Source organism: Muntiacus reevesi, chromosome 20 (genome assembly GCF_963930625.1).
Source record: "Muntiacus reevesi chromosome 20, mMunRee1.1, whole genome shotgun sequence".
In the NCBI taxonomy this organism is placed as follows: Eukaryota; Metazoa; Chordata; class Mammalia; order Artiodactyla; family Cervidae; genus Muntiacus; species Muntiacus reevesi.
Window position 1 is genome coordinate 35,903,967 of NC_089268.1, and position 14,391 is coordinate 35,918,357.

Sequence of the window (14,391 nt, forward strand, 5' to 3'; positions counted from 1 at the left end):
CTTTTCCCTAAAAGGCAGCCTACTTTTCTTCCCACTGTCCTGGGTCTCTCCTAGATCTGGCCCTTGCCTGGGTTTCTGCTTCACTCCTGTCCTGTCCTCTCCTCTCTCCAGTCCAGCTACACCAGACCTGATCAGTTCCTTGACTATACCATGATCATGCACTATCTTCCTTGTCTTGTTTTGCTCTGCCTAGAACGTTTTTTCCTATAGTTTGTTCAGCTTCCTTCCATGTATCTTTTAGATTTTTGGCTTCTGTGCCAGTTCCTTGGACAGTGACTCCTAACCCTTATGATTAGTAGCCAAGTTCCCTGCTCTCTGCTCCCACAGCGTGAGTCCTTCCTGTTTCCACATCTCTTCATGCATGCATTACTTGTTCAAATACCTGTCTTTTCCACTAGAAAAAAAAAAATCTTAATGAAATTAATGACCTCATCTGTCCCATTTATCAAAGTATTTTCTTTCTGTAATGTAGAATCTGGTGGTGGGAGGCATTCAGTAAACAATTGTCAAATACATAAAGATTTTTAAGAAAACAGAAAACTAGAGAGGTTGAATCACCTGTCCTGAGTCATACAAGTTATACCTCTGGCCACACCTGGATTAGAACCCACGTGTGTTTATCAAGAGAGTCTAGCTTTCCTTCCATTTGACTGCTACCTTGGGGAAGGGCTGGTGTGACTAGAAAGGTTCATTTATACTTTTTCCTCTTTTCACCCTCGGAACAGTATTTTGGATCCAGTTTTATATAATGGACAGTTCTAAGATCTTTGTGATAATAAAACATATATTTAAAAGAGCATTTTAAGAATATAGATGCCTACTTAGTGATATTTCTACATGTTTCAGAAAGTTGTATGATCTAGGAGAACCTTGTGAAATCTATCATTTACTACTTTTAATTTTCATCTTGAATTTTATGTTAAAATTTAAAGTAAGGATTTTTTGTTTTGCTTTTTTATTGTCTTCTAAGAGCTTCCCTGGAGGCTCAGATGTTAAAGAATCCACTTGCAATGAAGAAGACCTGAGTTCAAAACTTGGTTTGGGAAGATCTCCTGCAAGAGGACATGGAAACCCACTTCCCTATTCTTGCCTGGAGAATTCCATGGATGGAGGCCTGATGGGCTACAGGCCATGGAGTCACAAGGAGTCACACATGACTGAGCAAATAAGACACACACATCACTATCAACTATTTATTCACTATAAGGATGTGTATGGTATGGAGGTACCCCAAGTTTAAACATCAGGGTTTTGCAGATACTTTTAATGTATTGGTTATGGACAAACCATAAAGAAATCGTGCTATTTGTGATAACATGAATGAATCTTGAGCACATTATGCTATATGAAATAAGTCCAAGAAAGACAAATGCTGTATGACCACACTTAAATGTGGAATCAAACAACAACCACGAGGAACAAAACATAAATACAGAGAACAGATTGGTGGTTTCCAGATGCAGGGTTTGGGTGGGCAGCCAACATGGGTGAAGTGGGTTAAAAGGTACAAATTTATAGTTATACATAAGTCATGGGCATATAACACAGAGCATGTTGACTCTAGTTAATAATAGTGTATTGCACACTTGAAAGTTGCAAAGAGAGTAGATCTTAAAAGTCCTCACCACAAGAAAGAAATCATAACGATGTGTGATGATGGATGTTAACTAGATTTACTGCGGTAATTATTTTCCATCTGAGCCACCAGTGAAGCCCCTATTTGCAGTATATACAAACACCAAATCACTGTGTTGTACATCTAAAACTTGTATGATGCTATATGTCAATTTTATTAATATCTCAATCTAAAAATACACCATGAAAAAACAGGAGAGACTTTGATCATATGCATTTCTCTTTCTTATGTTCCTATTTCACCTATATTAATTGACCTAAGAATCTATGTTCACATAGCCCTGAATAACATGATGACTTGAGAAATTTTACTGACAAGAAGAGAGAAAAGAAAGAGAGTCTAAGTTTTAATATTCATGCAACAGGCATTTGACTTTATAAAGCAGAAAATAAGACTCCCCAGATTTTACTGATAAACCCTCTACCTTTTGTCCCAGTGGTGAAAATTGAAAGTGAAAGCTGCTCAGTCATCTCTGACACTTTTTTGTGTCCATGGGCTGTATTCTCCAGGCCAGAATACTGGAGTGGGTAGCTGTTCCCTTCTCCAGGAAATCCTCCCCACCCAGAGATTAAACCCACGTTGCCCACATTGCTGGCAGATTCTTTACCAGTTGAGCCACAAGGGAATATGCCAAGAAATAAGAAAATGCTTAGTTTTCCACTCTTATTTAGGCAGGGTAAAATGACCCAGAAATATGCTTGTGTATTCTGTGGTGTGTTTCCTTACTCGTGTTATTTATTAATTTTTTTTTTTTGCATTTTAATATATGTGGTATAATATAAGAGATGTGGTTACCATCTAGATGTGTACAAATCTTTGTTTTAATATGGTAATTTTGCATTTTTACCAAAGAAGATTATTATGGTCAAATTCTTTTTTTTTTTTTTTCAAATTCTGTCTTTTATACAAAGTAAAATTCCTATGTCTCCCTCTAAGAAATAATTTGTGAAGGATATTAAAGACATATATATCTATATAGTTGGTTGTGAGTGATGTTAAACATGCAGTTCATAAATATCCATTATCTCATCTAGCACATATTTGACATTCATTCTAAATTGTACAACATTATTATACATTATTAGGGAAATGAAATGAAACATGTGAAACGAGCGAGTTATATTTAAAGATGCGATTAGTCTACAAGTGATGCATTTGTAACCCTAGTATATTATGTGTTTTCTGATATGAGCAAAATACAAATAGAAATGTAGTGTTCTTAGGTGATTTAAATTTAAGAAGGATAAAGGAAATGGAATTTTTGATTGAGAGGAATACATTAAATAGATTGACTTTACTTTTGAATTCTCTTTATGTATAGACTTCACAATAGGGCTTCAACTACATAGAAGGGAACCATTAAATAAACTAAAGTTAGAAATTCATTTTAATACTGAATGATTTAATTAAGTTTCATTAGTGTCTCATCTTTTTTTTTTTTTTTTCTTTCCATGTTGGCTAGCATCATGGATAGATTTGCATTCTATTCTTATAAACAGTGATAAGTGTTCATTTCTTAAAATAACTATTTTCACTTGACCTGATATGGCCAAGAAAAGAAATAGTAAGCAATTGTGAAGCATTAAAATCCACAAAATTTAGTCACTGCATTGCTTTCTTGGTTTAAAAACCGATATAGTTTACAGTTTCTCTAGTAAATAGTATTTGCTTCATATTTGTGATCATATGTTGTATGATCACACTTAAATGTGGAATCAAGCAACAACCAACGAGGAACAAAACATAAGTACAGAGAACAGATTGGTGGTTTCCAGACGCGTGGTTTGGGTGGATTTTTTTAGTATAATCATAATGGTTTTTCTATAATCATAATAGTTTTGCCAAAGTATAGCAACTGTTCCATTTCCACCTCTCGGGCCAGGTGTGAATGATGCTTGCTATTGCAGTGGACATTGGGACTCAGGTCCAGGGGGGCAGGTAGCAAAATGGTGTCAAGCAAACAGACAGGGAACAATTAAAGAGGAAATTACACGAATTATACCACTATCAACAATTTGTTCGCCATGAGGGGTGAGTAGGGTGTGGCACTAACCAACATTATCCTCAGGATTATGCAAGTACTCTTAATGTATTAGTTATGGACTTACCATGAAGAAATCTTGCTCTCTGTGATAGCATGGATGAACCTTGAGGGCATTATGCTATGCAAAATAAGTCAGATAAAGACAAATGCTATATGAGCTCCCTTAAATGAGGAATCAAAAACCAATAACTACAAAGAACAAAGTATAAATCCAGAGAACAGTTTGGTGGTTTCCAGAGGCAGAGTTTGGGTGGGGGAGTCAGGATGGGTGAAGTGGATACAGATTTCCCGTTATAAACAAGTCACGGGGATATAATACAGAGTGTGGTGACTATAGTTAATAACAGCGTGTTGTATACCTGAAAGTTGCTAAGAGAGTAGATCTCGAAGTACTCACCACAAGAAAAATTTGAAGCAGTGTGTGATGATGGATCACACTAGTAAATTAACACTAGAATTACTGTGGTGATAATTTTGCAATATATACAAATATCAAACCATTGTGTCGCATATCTAAAATGTGTATGATGTTATATGTCAATTAAAAAATAACCTTCATCTTGGGAAAAAAATAGAAGTAGACTTTGACCATATGTTTCTCTATGGTCCTTCATATTCCTATTTCTCCTTTATTAACTGACATAAGAATCTAGGAGGATATAGCCCTGAATAACTTGATGACTTGTGAAATTGTCCTGACATAGGAGGGGAAAGAAAGAGAGTCTAGGTTGTAATACTTATTCAACAGGCATTTGATCCTGGATAACAGAAAGTAAGATTCCCCAGACTTTCCTGATAAACCCTCTGTCTTTTGCCACACTGGAGATTAAGAGTAAAAAGTTACCTTGAATGTTAAGTATAAAAACTCAGTATTTTCCAAGGATCCCTTTATGTTAAGAATTTGTATCTATAGATGAGTTTTTGAAATCATTCACATTTGCAAAATATTTAACTGATTTAGAGTTTACTTCTTTACTCCTTTACATTAATAAAAATTTAATACTATCCTGAAACATAGTCTAAGGCATTTTAGCATGAGAAATGACCATGCCAATTTATCAATAACCAATTTATAAATAAATGATGTATTTTGAGCATTTGTTCAACATACATTAATTGAATATTTGAGGGGTTAGTGTTTAAATTTAGTCTTGCTGGTCCCAAATTTTTCATGAGAAAGAATTAAATATGTGAATAAATAATTAGTTCAGTGTATTCATTTCTTTGGTCAATGTAAGTAAAACTTAACATAGTAACCCAAAGGATAGAAGAGCTGATTTGTCTGGAAATGTTACAAGAATTTTCAAAAAGGAAGTGAAATAGGACCTGGAGGAGCTCCCCAGGTGTAGATAGGGGACGGGACTCCAATTTGGAGAAGAGCTTATAAAAAAAGACACTTAAAATCCAAAGAGCACCACAGGTTTGGGGAAAGATGATGAATTCTATTGACTCTTTCCTATCTTTGGGAAGGCCAGGCAGAAACAGCAAAAGATCCCTAGCCTGTGACTCACACATCTCACTTGCTCCCTGCAGTTGTGTCCTTCCATTGAGTAGACTTCCGGGCAGACACATGGACACATGAGCCTAGGAGCGAACCCTCCACTCCTGTCTGTCCTGGAGACGTGCCTCCTCACATGGCCTTGGGAGACAGCACTGGGTTCTATATAAGATCCCCTGTAGAAGGAAATGGCAACCTAATCCAATATTTTTTTTCTGGAAAATCACACAGACAGAGGAGCCTGGTGGGCTACAGCCCAGGAGGTCCCAAAAGTTTCAGACATGGACTTAGCAACTAAACAGCAACAACAATTAGAAACTGGTTGTAACAACAAATCAAAGAATTGTGATTACATTGGGCCTTTTAATTGTGCTGTGATTAGCCTTTATCACAACTCACATTACTGAAGTTATTCTATATGTGTAATGTAAGACTGCTTATATTTCATAAATATTAAACTTCATATCCACACGTGAGGCCTTGTTCTTCTTCTTGTTCAGTCACTAAGTCATATCTGACATTTGTGACCCCTTGGACTGCAGCACACCAGGCTTCCCTGTCCTTCACTATCTCCTGGAGTTTGCTAAAACTCATGTCCATCATGTCAGTGATACCATCCAACCATTCCATCCTCTGTCCCTCAATCTTTCCCAACATTAGGGTCTTTTACAATGAGTCAGTTCTTTGAATCAGGTGGCCAAAGTATTGGAGCGTCAGCATTGGTAATTCCTTTGAATATTCAGGGTTGATTTCCTTTAGAATTGACTCATTTTTTTCTCCTTTAGTCCAAGGGACTCTCAAGAGTACTTCCAGCACCACTGTTTGAAAACATCAGTTCTTCATGCTCAGACTTCTTTATGGTACAACACTCATATCCATAGGTGACTACTGGAAAAACCATACCTTTGGATATACAGTCATTCTTTTGGCAAAGTGATGTCTCTGCTTTTTAACATGCCTTCTAGTTTTTTCACATCTTTTCTTCCAAGGAGCAAGTATCTTTTAATTTCATGGCTGCAGTCATCATCTGCACTGATTATGGAGCAAAAGAAAATAAAACATCTGAGGCTTATCAAATACCTAACTCAAACATTTCATCAAGATAAATGTGGTTAAAGAATTATATAGCTTTAGAATAACCACGTTTTGACATTTTTTAACCAATTATCAGGATTCTTTAATGATTCTGATTTATATCTCAAAGTTGTATTCTTTATCCTAGAGCATGACTCAAATTTACACTGAATCTACTATGTTCGCTAAGAAATCCTGTGGCTAGTGACACAATAGGGGAACAAAATTAAAACAAAAATTATGTGCTTAAAGCTGACATTGGAGAAAAAGAAGAGAACCACAGATAAATGTAAAAATGTGCACTGAATAAAGATCTGGGTGGTAGGAAAGAATGGCCATTTGGCTAATTAAGAACAGTAGCCATACAGGGACACTTTATATTAAGACAGGGTACATATTTGTCCATAATGCTTCTACTTCCTGGGGACAGTGGGTATTCTGTTCAGTTCAGTTCAGTCACTTAGTCATGTTTGACTCCTTGCAACTCTTCCTGGGGACACTAGGTATTAAGTAATTAAAAATTAGAACTTAGATTGCTACAAGAAATTTAGTGAAGAAGATGATACATTGGGTGTGGTAGGGAAAAAGTCCCTTTTTTCAGCAAAAGACATTTGAACCTCAGGGCATATTCTACAGTAATCAAGGTAATTAAAAAGCAGGCAGCTGTCCCATCTTTAAAAAACAATTTCACAATTACCTGTTTCTAAACATTACAGGCAGTACAAGAGAAGAACATCTATGTTTAATATTGCTTTAAAATCATGATGGTAACTGCTGTTTCAAAGAACACCCACTTGAGGGGTGAGAGACATAGTATTATTATAAAAGTGACTCTAGATTCAAATGGTAACTCCATGGCTAAGAGTCCCCAATTGGCTTCCTGGATGGAAAGTGAACTCCTATCCTTCTTGGAGGAACTTTTCTCTCAGACAAAAGTAGAACTAAGAAGTAAGGGGTCTGGACGCCATCAATATTTTCACATTAAGAACACCTTGGGTTGATTAGAACAGGTCTGTGTTGCTCCTCCATTGCTTGGTCATTTGTATTACTGTTGCTGGTATCCTATTTTGATACCATTTCCTACAGAGAGCTCACTCTGTCTATATTGAAGGACTGTGAGTTGAAACACTTCTGTCTTGCCAACAGAGCTTAAACTCAATCCTTTCCCCTGTCCTCAGTTGATGCATGGAGTGGCCTCTTTCACACAGAACCTTGAGGACCACATCTCACCAACCATCATTCCTCAGAAAAGTTAAAATTCCTTTCTCCCTCTGTATATCAAACTCCCTTCACTTAGACTTCAGATTACATTTCTCATCTGTCCACTCCATTTTCAGCAACCCCATTCCGACTGATTTATCAATTACCAACACCATTGGTCACATGAGAAGTTCATGAAAGCTTCACCCAAAATTAAGAAAATCATTAAAATACTAGTTCAGTCAGACTGTGTTAACAAGCCAGGGTATTCTGGGGTATGTGTACCCCAGTTTTCCATGTTGTATGCTCTTGGGGAGAGTTTTAAGGGAAACAATTTTCAGACTCTCAACATTCATATGAATTCTTTTCTAAATTTTTCTCTCTGAGAAAGCATTTGTATCTGAAGGCTTAAATACTGGTCTTCTTTCCCACCTCTCATTTCAGAATTGCCCTGGCCCTCTTTGATAAAGAAAGGCATGTCTTTCACTATCTGGAATCCTATTATTGTAGGATGGTCCAGGGTGTACAGATTTCTGGGATGCCAGACAAAAAGACCATATGAAATGCTCCTGTCACCTAAGCCTTCTTTGATCATCACATCATGGGCTTATGGTAAGTCTTCATGTCTTTTTGTCTTCTATTTATTTCTGTTAAATGGATAGCAAGAAGAGTTAGTGTTGTAACTTTCTTAACTCATATATACTGTGGAACAGAATGACAGCACTGGACAATATTGATTCAACAATCTTCTTTGGATGTGCACTTGCATGTGAACATTTACTCCAAATGGAAATGGTGTTGGAACTTTCCCAATTGTCCAGTGCTTAAGGACCCGTGCTCCTAATTCAGGGGGCCTGGGGTTCAATCCCTGCTTGTGGATCTAGATCCCACACACCACAAGAGACTTGGAAGATCCCAATGTGCGAAAATTAAGACACAACACAACCAAAAAAATAAAACTGATAAAAAAAGAATTGTTGGTATCTTTGCAACATAGTGGCTTTAAGTATGAACCTTGGAGTTCTGTAGCCCTTGTACATACTCCCACTCCACCACTCACTAGCTCTGAATCTTTAGGCAAGCCTTATTTTACTTCTCTCCATATGCCATTCAAACTAGTATCCACCTCATGGAGTTGCCTAAGATTTAATGAAGATAATGCAAAAAAAAAAAAAAAAAAAAAAATTCTTTTTCAGAGAAAGACCAGAAGAAGATAAATGCTTGACCAATGTTTGTCACTTCACATTTTCTTATTATGAAGTTACAACGAGAGAGCCTTGTCAAGCAAAACCAGCAACCTGGCTGTGTAGTGAAGGGCTGAGCCTCATCCAAAGGGAAGTCTGTGCTTTGCCCTTGTTTCATGTGAGCTCCTCTCTAAACCCTTAGGCTGTTTCCTCTGAGAAAGGGTGACTAAAGGTGTCAAAGGTTGATGCTGAGAAAAGTGCTTTTGCTTTTTGAGGGTCTTGGACCAGCCTGACAGGGATGTCAACAGTGTGATTTAGAGTAAAAACTTTGGGCCTCAAGAATGATGTGACTCAGGATGGGGATTTTGGTCATGCAGTATCAGCTGCACCTCTAGAGAGGTTTGAGCCTGACATCAGCTATATGGACCATCAGTCATTCCTTGGCGATGGAGCCCCAGTAAAAACTCTGGACATGGAGCCTGGAGTGAGCTCCCGTGTCTGCAAGTGCTCACTGCTGGCACATCGGTGCTGGAAACACAGAGCTGCCCATGACACCCTGGGAAGAGGAGACCAAAGTTCCATGTTTCACATTTCCTTTGACTCTGCCCTATATGCCTTTTCCTGGGCAGTTTTTTATCTATATATTTTAAAAAGTTGCAATCCCCTGGATATATTCCAAGAGAAAATCATACTTTCTAAAGATACATGTTCCTTGCTTCATCAGGATGGTAAAGAATCTGCCTCAGATGGTAAAGAATCTGCCTGCAGTTCGGGAGACCTGGGCTTGATCCCTGGGTTGGGAAGATCCCCTGGAGGAGGGGATGGGAACCCACTCAATATTCTTGTACGGGGACTACCCCCATGGACAGAGGTGACTGGCAGGCTACAATCCATGGGGTCGCAAAGAGTCGGGAACGACTAAGCAACTAAGCATAGTGGTGTGCTTTGCAGCATCATTTACAATAGCCAGAACATGGAAGCAACCTAAATGTCCATCAACAGAGAAATGGGCAAAGATGTAGTGCAGATATACAATGTAATGTTACTCAGCCAAAAGAAGTAACAAAATAATTCTAACAGAAGCAATATGGATGGACCTGGATAATGTCATACGAAGTGAAGTAAGTCAGACAGAGAATACAAATGTATATGATATCACTAATATGTGGGATATTAAGAAAATGGTACAAATGAACTTATTTACAAACAGGAAGAGAGCCACAATGTAGAAAATAAAATTATGTTTCCAGGGGGAAGAAGGGAGGGATGAGTTGTGACATTGGGATTGACTTGTACACACTAATATATATAAGATAGATAACTAAAAATGATCTAGTGTGTAGAACAGGAAACTCTACTCAACTCTCTGTAATGACCTACATGAGTTCAGTTCAGTTCAGTAGCTCAGTCGTGTCTGACTCTTTGCGACCCCATGAACTGCAGCACACCAGGCTCCCTGTCCATTACCATCTACTGGAGTCAACCCAAACCCATGTCCATTGAGAAGTGATGCCACCTCACCATTTCACCCTCTGTAACCCGCTTCATCTCCTGCCTTCAATCTTTCCCAACATCAGGGATTTTCAAAAGAATCAGCTGTTTGCATCACATGGTCAACATATTGAAGTTTCAGCTTCAATATCAGTCCTTCCAAGGAACACCCAGGAATGATCTCCTTTAGGATGGACTGGTTGCATCTCCTTGCAATCCAAGGGACTCTCAAGAGTCTGCTCCAACATTTCAGTCAGTTCAGTTCAGTTGCTCAGTCGTGTCTGACTCCTTGCGACCACATGAACTGCAGCACGCCAGGCCTCCCTGTCCTTCACCAGCACCCGAAGTTTACTCAAACTCATGCCCATAGAGTTGGTGATGCCATCCAGTTATCTCATCCTCTGTCGTCCCCTTCTCCTCCTGCCCCCAATCCCTCCCAGTATCAGGGTCTTTTCCAATTAGTCAACGCTTCCCATGAGTTGGCCAAAGTACTGGAGCTTCAGCTTCAGCATCAGTCCTTCCAATGAACACCCAAGACTGATCTCCTTTAGGATGCACTGGTTGGATCTCCTTGCAGTCCAAGGGACTCTCAAGAGTCATCTCCAACACCACAGTTCAAAAGCACCAATTCTTCAGTGCTCAGCTTTCTTCACAGTCCAACTCTCACATCCATACATGACCACTGGAAAAACCATAACCTTGACTAGATGGACCTTGGTTGGCAAAGTAATGTCTCTGCTTTTTAATATGCTATCTAGGTTGGCCCTACCTTTCCTTCCAAGGAGTAAGCGTCTGTTAATTTCACTGCTGCAGTCACCATCTGCAGTGATTTTTAAGCCCAAAAAATGAAGTCTGACACTGTTTCCACTGTTTCCCCATCTATTTCCCATGAATGATGGGACCAGATGCCATGATCTTAGTTTTCTGAATGTTAAGCCTTAAGCCAACTTTTCCACTCTCCTCTTTCAATTTCATCAAGAGGCTTTTTAGTTCCCCTTCACTCTCTGCCATAAAGGTTGTGTCATCTGCATATCTGAGGTTATTGATATTTCTTCGACAATCTTAATTCCAGCCTGTGCTTCTTCCAGCCCAGAGTTTCTCATGGTGTACTCTGCATATAAATTAAATAAGCAGGGTGACAATATACAGCCTTAATGTACTCCTTTTCCTATTTGGAGCCAGTCTGGTTTTCCATGTCCAGTTCTAACTGTTGCTTCCTGACCTGCATATAGGTTTCTCAAGAGGCAGGTCAGGTGGTCTGGCATTCCCATCTCTCAGAATTTTCCACAGTTTATTGTGATCCACACAGTCAAAAGCTTTGGCATAGTCAATAAAGCAGAAAGATGTTTTTCTGGAACTATCTTGCTTTTTTTATGATCCAGTGGATATTGGCAATTTGATCTCTGGTTCCTCTTCCTTTTCTAAAATCAGCTTGAACATCTGGAAGTTTAGGATTCACGTATTGCTAAAGCCTGGTTTGGAGAATTTTGAGCATTACTTTACTAGCATGTGAGATGAGTGCAATTATTGTGGTAGTTTGAGCATCCTTTCGGATTGCCTTTCTTAGGGATTGGAATGAAAACTGACCTTTTCCAGTACTGTGGCCACTGCTGAGTTTTCCAAATTTGCTGGCATATTGAGTGCAGCACTTTCACAGCATCATCTTTCAGGATTTGAAATAGCTCAACTGGAATTTTTCACATCTACTAGCTTTGTTTGTAGTGATGCTTTCTAAGGCCCACTTGACTTCACATTTCAGGATGTCTGGCTCTAAGTGAGTGATCACACCATTGTGATTATCTGGGTTGTGAAGATCTTTTTTGTACAGTTCTGTGTATTGCCACCTCTTCTTAATATATCCTGCTTCTGTTAGGTCCATACCATATCTGTCCTTTATGGAACCCATCTTTGCCTGAAATTTTCCCTTGATATCTCTAATTTTCTTGAAGAGATCTCTAGTCTCTCCCATTCTGTTGTTTTCCTCTATTTCTTTGCATTTTTCCCCGAGGAAGACTTTCTTATCTCTCCTTGCTATTCTTTGGAACGCTACATTCAAATGGGAATATCTTTCCTCTTCTCCTCTGCTTTTCACTTATCTTCTTTTCACAGTTATTTGTAAGGCCTCCTCAGACAACCATTTTGCCTTTTTGCATTTCTTTTCCATGGGGATGATCTTGATCCCTCTTTCCTATACAATGTCACGAACCTTCGTCCATAGTTCATCAGACTCTCTATCAGATCTAGTCCCTTAAATATATTTCACACTTCCACTGTATAGTCATAAGGGATTTGATTTAGGTCATACCTGAATGGTCTAGTGATATTCCCTACTTTCTTCAGTTTAAGTCTGAATTTGGCAATAAGGAGTTCATGATCTGAGCCACAGTCAGCTCCTCATCTTCTTTTCGCTGACTGTATAGAGTTTCTCCATCTTTGGCTGCAAAGAATATAATCAATCTGATTTTGGTGTTGACCATCTGGTGATGTCCATGTGTAGAGTCTTCTCTTGTGTTGTTGGAAGATGGTGTTTGCTATGACCAGTGCGTTCTCTTGGCAAAATTCTATTAACTTTTGCCCTGCTTCATTCTGTACTCCAAGGTCAAATTTGCCTGTTACTCCAGGTGTTTCTTGACTTCCTACTTTTGCATTCCAGTCGCCTATAACGAAAAGGACATCTTTTTGGGGTGTTAGTTCTAAAAGGTCTTGTAAGTCTTCATAGAACAGTTCAACTTCAGCTTCTTCAGCGTTACTAGTTGGGGCATAGGCTTGGATTACCTTGATATTGGTTTGCCTTGGAAACGAACAGAGACCATTCTGTCATTTTTGAGATTGCATCCAAGTACTGCATTTTGGACTCTTTTGTTGACCATTATGGCTACTCCATTTCTTCCAAGTGATTCCTGCCCACAGTAGTAGATATTATGGTCATCTGAGTTAATTTCACCCATTCCAGTCCATTTTAGTTCACTGATTCCTAGAATGTTGACATTCACTCTTGCCATCTCCTGTTTGACCTCTTCCAATTTGCCTTGATTCATGGACATAACATTCCAGGTTCCTACACAATATTGCTCTTTACAGTATCAGACCTTGCTTCTATTACCAGTCACATCCACAACTGGGTGTTGTTTTTGCTTTGGCTCCATCCCTTCATTCTTTCTGGAGTTATTTCTCCACTGATCTCCAGTAGCATATTTGGCACCTACCGACCTGGGGAGTTCCTCTTTCAGTATCCTATCATTTTGCCTTCTTATACTGTTCATGGGGTTCTCAAGGCAAGAATACTGAAGTGGTTTGCCATTCCCTCCTCCAGTGGACCACATTCTGTCAGATCTCTCCACCATGACCCGACTGTCTTGGGTGGCCCCACATCGCATGGGTTTTTTTCACTAAGTTAGACAAGGCTGTGGTCCTGTGATCAGATGTCTAGTTTTCTATGATTATGGTATTAATGTGTCTGCCCTCTGATCCCCTCTCGCAACACCTACCGTCTTAATTGTGGTTCTCTTACCTCGGACGTGGGGTATCTCTTCATAGCTGTTCCAGCAAAGAGCAGCCGCTGCTCCTTACCTTGGATGAGGGATATCTTCTCACAGCCGCCCCTCCTGACCTTGAATATGGAGTGCCCTCCTGCACCCCACCGCAGCCACTCCTTGGAGGTGGGGTTGCTCCTCTCGGCCGCCGCCCCTGACCTAGGTCGTGTGGACCAACACCAGAGTTTAAAGGATCAATTCTTTGGTGCTCAGCATTCTTTATAGTCCAACTCTCACATCCACCATGACCACTGGAAAAAGCATAGCCTTGACTAGATGGACCTTTGTTGACAAAATAATGTCTCTGTTTCTTAATATGCTCTCTAGGTTGATCATAACTTTCCTTCCAAGGAGTAAGCATCTTTTAATTTCACGGCTGCAATCACTATCTGCAGTGATTTTGGAACCCCAAACTATAAAGTCAGCCACTGTCAGTTTCCCCATCTACTTGCCATGAAGTGATGGGACAGGATGCCATGACCTTAGTTTTCTGAATGTTGAGGTTTATGCCAAGTTTTTGCTCTCCTCCTTCACTTGCATCAAGAGGCTCTTTAGTTCCTCTTCAATTTCTGCCACAAGGGTGTGTCGTCTGCATATCTGAGATTATTGATATTTGTCCTGGTTAACTTAATTCCAGCTTGTGCTTCATCCAGCCCAGCGTTTCTCATGATGTACTCTGCATATAAGTTAAATAAGCGGGGTGACAATATACAAACTTGACATACTCCTTT